At 36.6% G+C, this 11,469-nt stretch overlaps 1 pseudogene; it reads right to left on the bottom strand.

The window, feature by feature from the left end:
* Positions 1–210: 210 nt before the first annotated feature.
* On the bottom strand, positions 211–10,936 carry LOC139010563 (lysozyme-like protein 1; annotated as a pseudogene).
* Between the last annotated feature and the right edge of the window lie 533 nt (positions 10,937–11,469).

Below are 11,469 nucleotides of genomic sequence, written 5' to 3'. Positions count from 1 at the left end.
AGGTAGTTAGAGAACAATTACCAGGGACCTGAACAATTACAGAGCTCAAGTGGAGCTGGAAGATATTTGATTTTCGACCAGGCAGAGAAGAGAAACCTTGCCAAACCCCTGGGACAGTCAAAAGAGACACTAGAAAAGCTATGCGTTAGTAGTAAGACTAAATTAGTTCTACAACAAAGACTACTCTAGAACCTCCCTGATTAGAATTAACTACTTGCCAAGATGAAACTCAACACTCCCTAAAAGAAGATAACATAATTCAGATGCTCAGCAACATAACATATGCTATGTCTAGTATGCAATACAAAGTTGTTGTATGTGCAGAGAGGCATGAAAATGCGAACTATGGCCAGGAGAAAGATCAGTTAGTGGAAACATCCAGAAATGACAGGATTGATTGAATTAGCAGACAAGAAATTTGAAACAGTACTTATAAATATGCTTATAGTATTTATATCAAAGACTTAAAGAAAAACATGAATAAAGAGAAAGAAATGAAACATATGAAGCAATAACCAAGCACTGAAAAAACTCCAGAAAAAACGATCAGAGAACTTGAAGCTATAGCAATTAAAACTGCTGAAAATAAAACACAAAAGGGGGAAAAAATGAAGAGCCTCAGTGACCTACAGGACAGCATCAAGTCATCTAACATATGTGTCATTTTAGTCCTAGCAGAAAAGATGAAAATTATAATTTCAGGGATTCATTATGTTAATGAGTATCAAGTAAGATAAGCACAAGAAAAATATACATTATGATTAAGTTGATAATAAATTGATAATAAAAAGGAAGTAGAGGAAAGAGGACACATTATATATAACAACACAGATAAAAATAATTACTGCTTTTTCATAAAAAACAAGTCAAGCAGAAGACAATGGGACATCTTTAGCAAAATGAGAAAACATTTGTCAGTCTAGGATTTATATGGAGAGAAGACATTCCTCAAAGAAGAAAATAAAACCGACATTTTCAGATAAACCAAACTTACTACAAAAATGTTGAAGGAAGTTCTTTAGGCTGCAGGAAAATGATACCACTTAACTGTCTACCCAAATGATTCCCCCAAAGGAATGAAGCATGATAGAAATGGTAAATATAAAGACCTTTTTCTCCCTTAAAACTTTTATTTAAGAAATAATTGTTTAAGGCCAAATAATAAAAATGCATTGTGAAGTGTATAACATGTTGAAGTAAATGCATGACAACATAACACAGAAGATAGGATGGGGAAAATAGAAGCATACTGTTATGAAATTCACCTATCATATGTGAAGTAGTGTAATGTTATTTGAAAATAGAATCTGATAAGATAATGTTGCATATTGTAAACCCTAGAGTCACCACTAAAAACACAACGGAATTGTGGCTAATAGCCAATGGAGGAAATAAAAGAGAGTATTGAAAAATATTCAATTAATCCAAAAGAAAGCAGGAAAAAAGAACCAAGAATAGATGGCACAAATAGAAGACAAATAACAACATGGTAGATTTTAAAGTAACCATATTAGCAATTGCATTAAGTATAAATGGTCTAAACCAAAGTTCAGCGAAATATGGCCCTCTGTTTTTTGTAAATAAAGTTTTATTGGAACATAGCCATGCCCATTCATTTACATATTATCTATGACTGCTTTTGTACTACATGGAAAGTTGAATAGTTTCAATAGAGACAGTATATGTTCCACAAAGCCTAACACATTTACTATGGAGCCCTTTAAGACAAAATTTGCTGACTCTGGTCTAAATACTCCTATTGAAAAGCAGAGCTTGTTGGCTTAGACATAAAAGCAACACCTAACTACATGCTGTCTATAAAAAAAACTCAGTTTAGATAGAAATATACACATAGGTTAAAAGTAAAAGAATGAAAAGAAATATGCCATGCAAAGAAAGTTGAATGGCTATATTACTGTCAGATAAAATAGATTTGGGGATAAGAAATATTACCAAAGTTAAGGAGGGACATTGACTCTAATGATAAAATGTTCAATACATCAAGAAGGCACAGTTCTCAATATGTATGTATGTGGCAAGGCTGTTTGTTTTCCTTTCTGGATGTTCTAGAGAAGGATCCTTTTATTTATTTATTTGTTTGTTTGTTTGTTTGTTTGTTTGTTTGGCTTATTTGGGTTTTGGCATAATTCATTTCCTTGTGGTTTTAGGACTGAAGTCCCTGCTTCCTTGCTGGATGTCAGCTAAGGGTCATTTCTAGCTCCTATAGGCCCCCTAAACTCTATGACTTATGTACCCCTTTATCCATCTTTTTATCTTATGTTTAAAGTTTTTATTGTTGAAACTATTACATATGTCCCCTTTTCTCCTATTGAGAAAAAGCCCCCACCGCCCTCCCTAGGCCTCCACCACCCTATAGTCTATGTCCATGAGTTATGCATATATGCATATAAGTTCTTTGGTTGATCACTTCCCACCCACCAACCCACCCCCACCTTTCCTCAGATTCGACAGTCTGTTTCATGCTTCTATGTCTCTGGATCTATTTTGTTCAACAGTTTATTTTGTTCATTAGACTCCACATCTGAGTGAAATTATATGATACTTGTCTTTCTCTGACTGACTGCTTATTTTGCTTAGCATAATACTCTCCAGGTCCATCCATGCTGTTGCAAATGATAAGAGTTTCTTCTTTTTTATAGCAGCATAGTATTCCATTGTGTAGATGTAACACAGTTTTCTAATCCACTCATCTGCTGATGGGCACTTAGGCTGTTTCCAAATCTTAGCTATTGTAAATTGTGCTGCTATGAACATAGGGGTGCATACATTCTTTCTGATTAGTGTATCTGGTTTCTTAGGATATATTCCTAAAAGTGGGATCACTGGGTCAAATGGCAGTTCCATTTATAATTTTTTGAAGAAACTCTATACTGTTTTTCATAATAGCTGCACCAATCTGCATTTCCACCAGGGTTCTCTTTTCTCCACATCCTCCCCAGCACTTGTCATTTGTTGCTTTGTTGATGGTAACCATTCTGACAGCTCTGAGATGATACCTCATTGGCATTTTAATTTGCATCTCTCTGATGATCAGTGGCGTTGATTATCTTTTCATATATCTCTTGGCTATCTGTATATCCATTTTGGACAAGTGTCTATTTAGGTCCTTTGCTAATTTTTAGATTGGATTGTCTGTCTTCCTTTTCTTAAGTTGTATGAGTTCCTTATATACTTTGGATATTAATACTTTATCAGATATGTCACTGGCAAATATACTCTCCCATGCAGTGGTCTTTCTTGTTTTATTAATGGTTTCTTTTGCTGTGCAGAAGTTTTTATTTTGAAGTAGTTCCACTTGTTTCTTTTTTCCTTAGTTTCCTTTGCCCTAAGAGAGGTATCCACAAACATATTGCTACAAGAGACTTCTGAGATTTCTTCTTGTCTATGGTTTCTTCTAGGATTTTTATGGTTTCATGTCCAGTTTTCCCAACATCATTATTGATGAGACTGTCTTGACTCCACTGTGAGCTCTTGCCTCCTTTGTCAAATATAATTGAGCATAGTGGCTTGGGTCGATTTCTGGGGTCTCTGTTCTGTTCCATTGATATATATGTCTGTTCTTGTGCTAGTACCAGGCTGTTTTGATTACAGTGGCTTTGTAGTATAACTTGATATCTGGTATTGCAATCCCTCCAACTTCATTCTTCTCAATTGTTGAGGTACCCTTTTTCCATCTTAACAAGCCAGCAATGGTGGGTCGAATACTATATATATAGCCATTCTGACAGGTCTGAGATGATACCTCATTGTCATTTTAATTTGCATCCCTCTGATGATGGTATATATATATGGAAGGAGAGGTAGAGGGAGAGAGAGAGAAGGAGATCGAAATATCAATGTACCCTAACCAGGATCAAACCTACAATCTGGGTTTGTGCCCTGACTGGGAATTGAGCCAGTGACCCTTCAGTGCATGGGACAATGCTCAACCAATTGAGCCACACTGACCAGGGCAAGTACCTAATATTATGAATCTCCTTTCCTCCCTCTGTTGTCATTGAATCTTTCTAACCACATCTGAAAAAAAATTCTCCATTTTTAAGAAGTTGACCTTAGGTTGGGCTCACCCAGATAACCTAGGATAACCTCTCCCTCTCAAAGTCAGTACCTTTAGTCACATTTGCAAAGCCCCTTTGGCTATGTAAAGTAACATCTTCACAGGTTTCCAGGATTAGAGAATGAATGTTCCGGGAGGCTGTTATAGGAGCTACTATGGAAGGTAATGCACATGTTGAATCTCCATGTTCAACAGGAAGACTCCATTGGCAAACTCTGAAGGAATGCTAATGAGATTGACTAGGATAGGGAGGGTTTAAAATTCACACCTGCAGGAAGGTGAAGATAATGAATATTTTAGTCCAGAAGATATGAAATTAAAGCTAAGAGATATCTATTAATCATTTTCAAATATTTAATAAGTTTCTATGTATTAAATAGAGAAAATTTGTTTTGAATAAATTCAGAAGGAAAAACTAGGATTGTTGGAAGAAAACTATAAGGACTGATCAATGATTGGGTGGTCTACCTCTGGAGGTAGTGAGCATTCTATATTAATGAGAACTAATAACAATTTACTAGATAAATTAGCATGTTCAATCACTTATACATTCAAACATATGTGTGAATCATTTTGTGTGTGTCAAAGAAAGTGTTAAAGTTTATTTCCTTATCCTAAAGAATTTGTCATAGAATCTTTTATGATTCTTTGTCTTCACCCTTGTTCCCAATTCCCTCCCATCATTTATTTAATGAATATTTATTGAGCTCCAGCAATGGCCGGGCAACATTCTAGGCACTGAGAATACATCAATGATCAAACCAGATAAAAGTCCTACACTCATTAGCTTACATTCTAGAGGGGGTACAAAAAAGATAATCATTTACTGAGCTCTGTACTTCTGCTATTGAATATCTCTTGTATCAGTTCCTTCTCCATACCCCCATCCATGACCATTGTCAGGTGTTTTAATCTCTCACTGCAACAATGGCAGTGGCACTTTAATGGTATCTGCTTGTCTCACACTCTTCTTGCAGATTAATCTTTCTGGGTCAATGATTCATTAACTAACCACTATTGATTTCCTATAGGAGGCAGAAATCAATACATGCTCCTTAGCCTAGCTTCCAAGGTTCTTTCTGATCAGATAATAATCAGTCTTTCCAACCACATGTCCTGTTATTTGTTTTCATGTCCCCCCTTTTCAGATAGGACAAGTATCTCACATCTCCCTGTTTATGCTTACACATCCCCACATGCACCTCTTTGCTTTTGTTGTTTCCCTTACCTGGAATGACTCCTCTCTATGTCTGAATATCCAAATCTTATCTATCTTCCAAGTCTTAGATCAAATACCAGTGTCTACAAAACTTTCCATAATTTTCTTAATAATATCTCTTTCCTCTGAAATCCACAGCACTCAATACACACCTGTTTATAGTGCTGCATGTAACTTCCCTAATGCCAGATTTCGTGTCTGATGCACTTTGCTATCTTTAATTCTGTGCATGCCTATATTTTTTAAATTATTAAAGTAGAATATTTGGAAGTAAATTCTAGCTTCATTTCTACTGTTTAAGAAATGTTGTGTAAAGTATATTTATTTGTCTCATTCTGTACAAAGAGGCATAAACTGCATCCTTTGAGTGAATCGCTTATAGAAATTAATTGGCAAACAACTTTCTCCTTCTTATTGAAGATATTTAATATCTCTATGCATGAAAGGTAGTAAGGTCACTTGTCTGTCCCACTTTTTTGGACAATTAGGCCACAGAATCAGTTTTACTTTGAAGAACTGTTGAATAATTTATTGGCTAGTATAAACCTACTTGCACATCTGGACTTCAAATTTTAAAGCAGAAAATGAGTGGATATTCCATTATCAGCCATCATGTCTTTGTTTCTGAGGATGAAAATCAAAACTGTACCTGAACAGGCAACATGACAGTAGTTCTTCTCTTGTATCTTTGCACGTCTGTACCATGTGTAACTATCTATATGAAAAATGCCATAGTCAATGCTTCCATCCTCTAGGACATCCTAAGGCATGGTGTTGTAGTGGCTATCATAGTATGCCATGCTGATCCCTAGAGAGGAAAAGTTGGAAATGCTGAAAAAAGAAATGCATTGTTTCCTCTAATCCTATTCTTAAGGGTGAGTTCCTTTTTATATGCTACAACAATGATCTGCTTCCAACAAATCTAGGGGAGGGTCAGGGCAGGTAGCACAATCATGGGGCATATGATGGGGAGGTATGGCACACCTGAACTCCACACCTAGTCAGTGGCCAAGTTTGGACTAGACTAAGACAGGTCCACACCCACAACACCAACAAGGGTGGCATTGCTTTCCCCTTCCCTTGCTAGTGTCATAAGTACAGGATTCCAGAAGTTGGGATGTGTGGAGCTGGGGAAAAGCAGAGGGGTCCCAGAGAGGAGCAGCTGGTGAGAACCTGTGAGCACCTAGTGGCTATCCCTGGTGGGGCAGAGTATGGAAAAAGGTGGGAAGAAATAAGCTAAAGTGTATGTAGATGGGGCCTTTGACATCTTGAGGGAAAGATGAAGGGTAGAAAGAGAGCAGAAATCTTACAGTTTCCAAGACTAACACCCTTATATTTGTCTAATCCAGGCCTTGAAAAAATTTTTAAATATGTTTTCATTGATTTTAGAGAGAGAGGAAGGAAGAGGGAGAGAGAGAGAGAAGCATTGATTGACTGCCTCCTACACGCCCCTTCCTGGAGATCAAGCCCACAACCCAGGCATGTGCCCTGACCAGGAATGGAACTGGTGACCTCTCAGTGCATGGGATGATGCTCAACCAATTGAGCAACACTAGCCAGGGCTGAAAATATTTTTGCCAGTTTACAGCTAATGTAGACTTTGGCTCAGTGACTGGGAGAACATATTTGCCAATGACACATCTGATAAGGCGTTAATATGCAAAATGTATAAAGAACTTATAAAACTCAACACCAAAAAACAAAGAAACCAATTAAAAAATAGGCAAAGGACCTGAATAAACACTTCTCCAAAGAGGACATACAGATGGCCAATAGACATACAAAAAGATGTTCAACATCACTAATCATCAGAGAAATGAAAATTAAAACCACAATGAGATATTACCTCACACCTGCCAGAATGGCTACCATCAGTAAATCATCAAACAGCAAGTGTTGATAAAGACGTGGAGAAAAGGGAAACCTCTTGCACTGTTGGTGGGAATGCAGACTAGTATAGCCACTGTGGAAAGCAGTATGGAGTTACTCGAAAAATTTAAAAATGAAACTGCCTTATAACCCAGTGACTCTACTTCTAGGAATACATCTGAAGAAACCTGAAAAGAATATATGCACCCTTCTGTTCATTGCAGCATTATTTACAATAGCCAAGATTTTGGAGCAGCCCAAATGCCCATCAGTAGAGGAGTAGATAAAAAAGCTATAGTACATTTATACAGTGGAATACTAGTTGGCTGTAAAAAAGAAGGAAGTCTTACCTTTTGCAACAGCATGGATGGACCTGGAGAGTATTATGCTAAGTGAAATAAGCCAGTCAGAGAAAGACAAGTACCATATGATTTCACTTAAATGTGGAATCTAATGAACAAAATAAACTAATGAGCAAAATAGAAACAGACTCATAGATATAGAGAACAGACTGACAGCTGTCAGATGGGAGAGGGTAGGAGGGTTGGGTGAAAAAAGTGAAGAGATAAATCAAAAGAGCAACATACCCCATAGACAGACAACAGTATGGAGATTACCAGAGGAAAAGAGGAATGGGGGGAGGGTGGAGAGGATAAAGTGAGGATAAATGGTGATGGAAAAAAACTTGACTTTGGGAAGTGAACACATGATACAATATACAGATGTTGTATCATAGAATTGTACACCTGAAACCTATATAATTTTATTAATCAGTGGCATCCCAATAAGTTCAATTAAAAATAAATAAATAAATAATTTTAATGCATTTATAAAAGGTTAAAAAAGAAATATTATGTTTACACAAAAATGATGTATCCAATGTTCAAAGCAACTTGATTCATAATCATTAAAAGCTAGAGGAAACTAGATGTCTTTTAACAAGAGAATGTATAAACAAAACAGTGGTATATCCATTCAATGGAATACTACTCAGCAATAAAATAAATAAGCTATTGATTTCCACAACATGGATGAATTTCAAATGCACATTGCTAAGAAAATGAAGCAACCCAAGATACTACATATTATGAGATTCCATTTATATGATGTTATGAAAAAAGCAAAATTATAGGATGGAAACAGATCAGCGATTGTCAGAGGCTAATGGAGGAGTTGACTCCAAAGGGACTTCACAAGGGAAATTTTAGATCAATAGAACTGTTCTCAATATTACTGTGGTAGTGAATACATGTCTCCATAAATTTGTCAAAACCCATAGAACTGTACACCTCATATAATAAACTTTGCTGTATGCAAATTTTAATAAAATCAACCAGGATATTGAGGGATCCCAGAATGGAATGCAGACTGTGACAAAGAAAATTAATTCTATTAAGAATATATAACATAGCCTCATTGAAGAGAATGATGAAAGAATCACTAATCTAGGTAACTTTAGACAATAGTGTTTTGACTGGATATTTAAATCTAAAGACGACAAAATCTGTATACCAACACTACAGTTTAGTTAGTAAAGTCATTTTCACAGAGGAAGGAATTAGAAATTTTGAAACTACTTTACATATATACTAGGTTTAAATGAATGAGTAAACAAATTATGGATAATGGGAGCCAGATTTCACTGTCAAAGTTACAAATAAGAAAAAGAGGAAGGCTAAAATGAATCTGCAATGCTGGGTTAGATCACAGATTATCTATCTATCTATCACCTATATATCTCTATTTTCAGATAAATACACACATGCATACATACATACACACACATATATTTATTTCCCTGTCTTTGATATCTTTGATAGATATATCTTATACTTGTCAAATAGAGATATACATGTCTATCTCCTATCTTTGATAGATAAAGAAATAATATAGGTATGTGTGTTTACATGGGTTGACATATATAAATTTATGTTTTAGCTATCTTCTGAGAGTTCCTAGAAGATATGATAGTCAGTAATCATGGACACACTCAGTACCCAGATGGTGTTTATAGCAGTACTAGAGGCCCGGTGCATGAAATTCGTGCACAGGGGGTGGGGATGCCTTCAGCCTGGCCTGAACCCTCTCCAATCCAGGCCCCCTTTGGGGGATGTCCAATTGCCAGTTTAGGCCTGATACTGCTGCAGATGGAAGTTGGACACCCATCTCACAATCCGGGACTGCTGGCTCCTAACTGCTCACCTGCCTGCCTGCCTTCCTGAGCACCCCTAACCACTCTGCCTGCCTGCCTGATCGCCCCTAACCGCCTCTGCCTCGCCCCCGCCATGGTGGCTTCGTCCAGAATAATGTCTGGAAGGTGGTTCAGCTGTCTGGTCTAATTAGCATATTATGCTTTTATTATTATAGATTCTACAATAAAGAAAACCTGGATTCCTTGAAAAATTGGCTAATTTCAGAAATGGGGCAAAATGAATAACTATAGTATAGAGAATAAAATAAATATCTAGGAGTACCCACTGATATGAATAAACAAATATAGGGAGAAGAATTCTGAATAATGTATGTAGCCAATCCCCTCTCCAGAAAATGGAGCTTAATTCTCCTCCCTTTGAGTAGGGCCTGGACTTAGTGACTTGCTTCCAGCAGACTGAGTATTGAAAGGGAAAAGTGATAACTTTAAGTGGAGAAACCTGGTGAAGTCGTGTTATGTACCCCATGATATAATATGATGAGAGAGACATTTCTCTTCTGTGGACTCCTGTCTGCCCCACCACCCACCGTCTAATTATTAGAAAAACATAAGTCAAGCCCCAAATGAAGGACATTCTATGGAATACCTGACCAGTACCATTTGAATGTCAGTCATAAAGAACAACACTGAGAATCTGCTATGAACTGGAAGAGATTAAGGAGATACAGTGACTAAATGTATCCTGGAATAGAAAAAGGATATTAGAAAAACTGGCGAAATCTGAGTAACGCCTGTAGTTAATGCATTGTAATGACATTAATTTCTTGTTTTGGCAAATGTACTGTTGAATATGTAATGTCGGGGAAGCTGGGTGAAGGGTGTATGGAGACTGTACTATCTGTGAAACTTCTGTAAATCTAAATTTATTCCAAAATGCAGAGTCTAAAAAGATTTGTTACCACTGATAGCCACTTATAATAGAAAACAAGCAAATATGTGTGATATTGTGATTTATAATAAGAAATAGATACTTGGTTCTTGTCCTCCATTTCTGGAAGAGAGCTTCTAAAACCCTTGGAATTTCCTAAGTGATGAATGATAAATGTGTCTGATATTCATAACAAGCCCCTTTCAACCACTCCTGAGTTTATGTTAAGAGGAAGTGACTTTTGGAAAGCACCTAAGGATGAGGCCTGGTTGCCAGGGAAACCAACACCTGACTAGAAGGTTGGAATTTTCAGTCTCACTTCCAACTCTTTTTAACTACTTTGCCAGTGAAAAACCCAGCAAACAAGTCACAAAAGATTTTCAAAATCACTCTTTCTCATTACAAATTATTGTGAAAATTCTGTTACTTAAAGGACACATTTTAATACATTTAACCATCTAACTTCTAATATAGTTAACTCTAATATATAGTCTGATCTTAATTTTTTTATAAAATGCAACCACATTGGTAATATTCTGTACCATCTCAACTGTCATATAGTGCAATAGACAAAAAGGAATGAATGGATACATTATTCTCACCTTTCTTATCTGGGGCCATGTAAAATAAGATGAGGTCATAAGAGCTATAGAGTGAGGTATAAATATTCAAGCTGCTAACCTTATACATTTACCTACATGGAACAACCAGACACAACACAAATCAAACTTAGACTTTGTCATCCTGACGGTGATCACAGCAGCAGTGACTTTAAGTCAATGGGTGTAGTTCTCAGTCCAAGGCTTTGGGAGATCTAAAAATCTCCTATAATTATATGCAAAATGGGGATATTAATGAGCAATTTTCTGGGGATAAACTCTAAATATAATATAATTCTTAAAGGAACCTGAGATTTCTAGGGTGCTAAGAATTGCCACTTTGGAGCCTGCTCACTGTGATTAGACAGCTCACCCTCTGGGGCATGCTGCCCTGCCTGGAGACACACATAGAGTATGAGTTCTTTGTGTTCTTTCATGCCATGCTAATTTTGCACTGGGTTTCCTATTGTTCTTATTTCTTGACATTTTTTAACATTTGCCATATGAATAAAGAAAGTTCTTCAGTGTTCCAAACACTCCAAAACCTTGGCACGGTTCAGGGCAGTGGGATAACATTGGTTGCTCTATGAAACACACATTTACTAAACTTTGTGGCACCCGAAG

This window comes from Myotis yumanensis, unplaced genomic scaffold (assembly GCF_028538775.1).
Source record: "Myotis yumanensis isolate MYYU_CA2020_CCGP unplaced genomic scaffold, mMyoYum1.0.hap1 SCAF_1, whole genome shotgun sequence".
NCBI classification, from domain to species: Eukaryota; Metazoa; Chordata; class Mammalia; order Chiroptera; family Vespertilionidae; genus Myotis; species Myotis yumanensis.
This window is presented reverse-complemented; position numbering and strand designations above follow the sequence as displayed.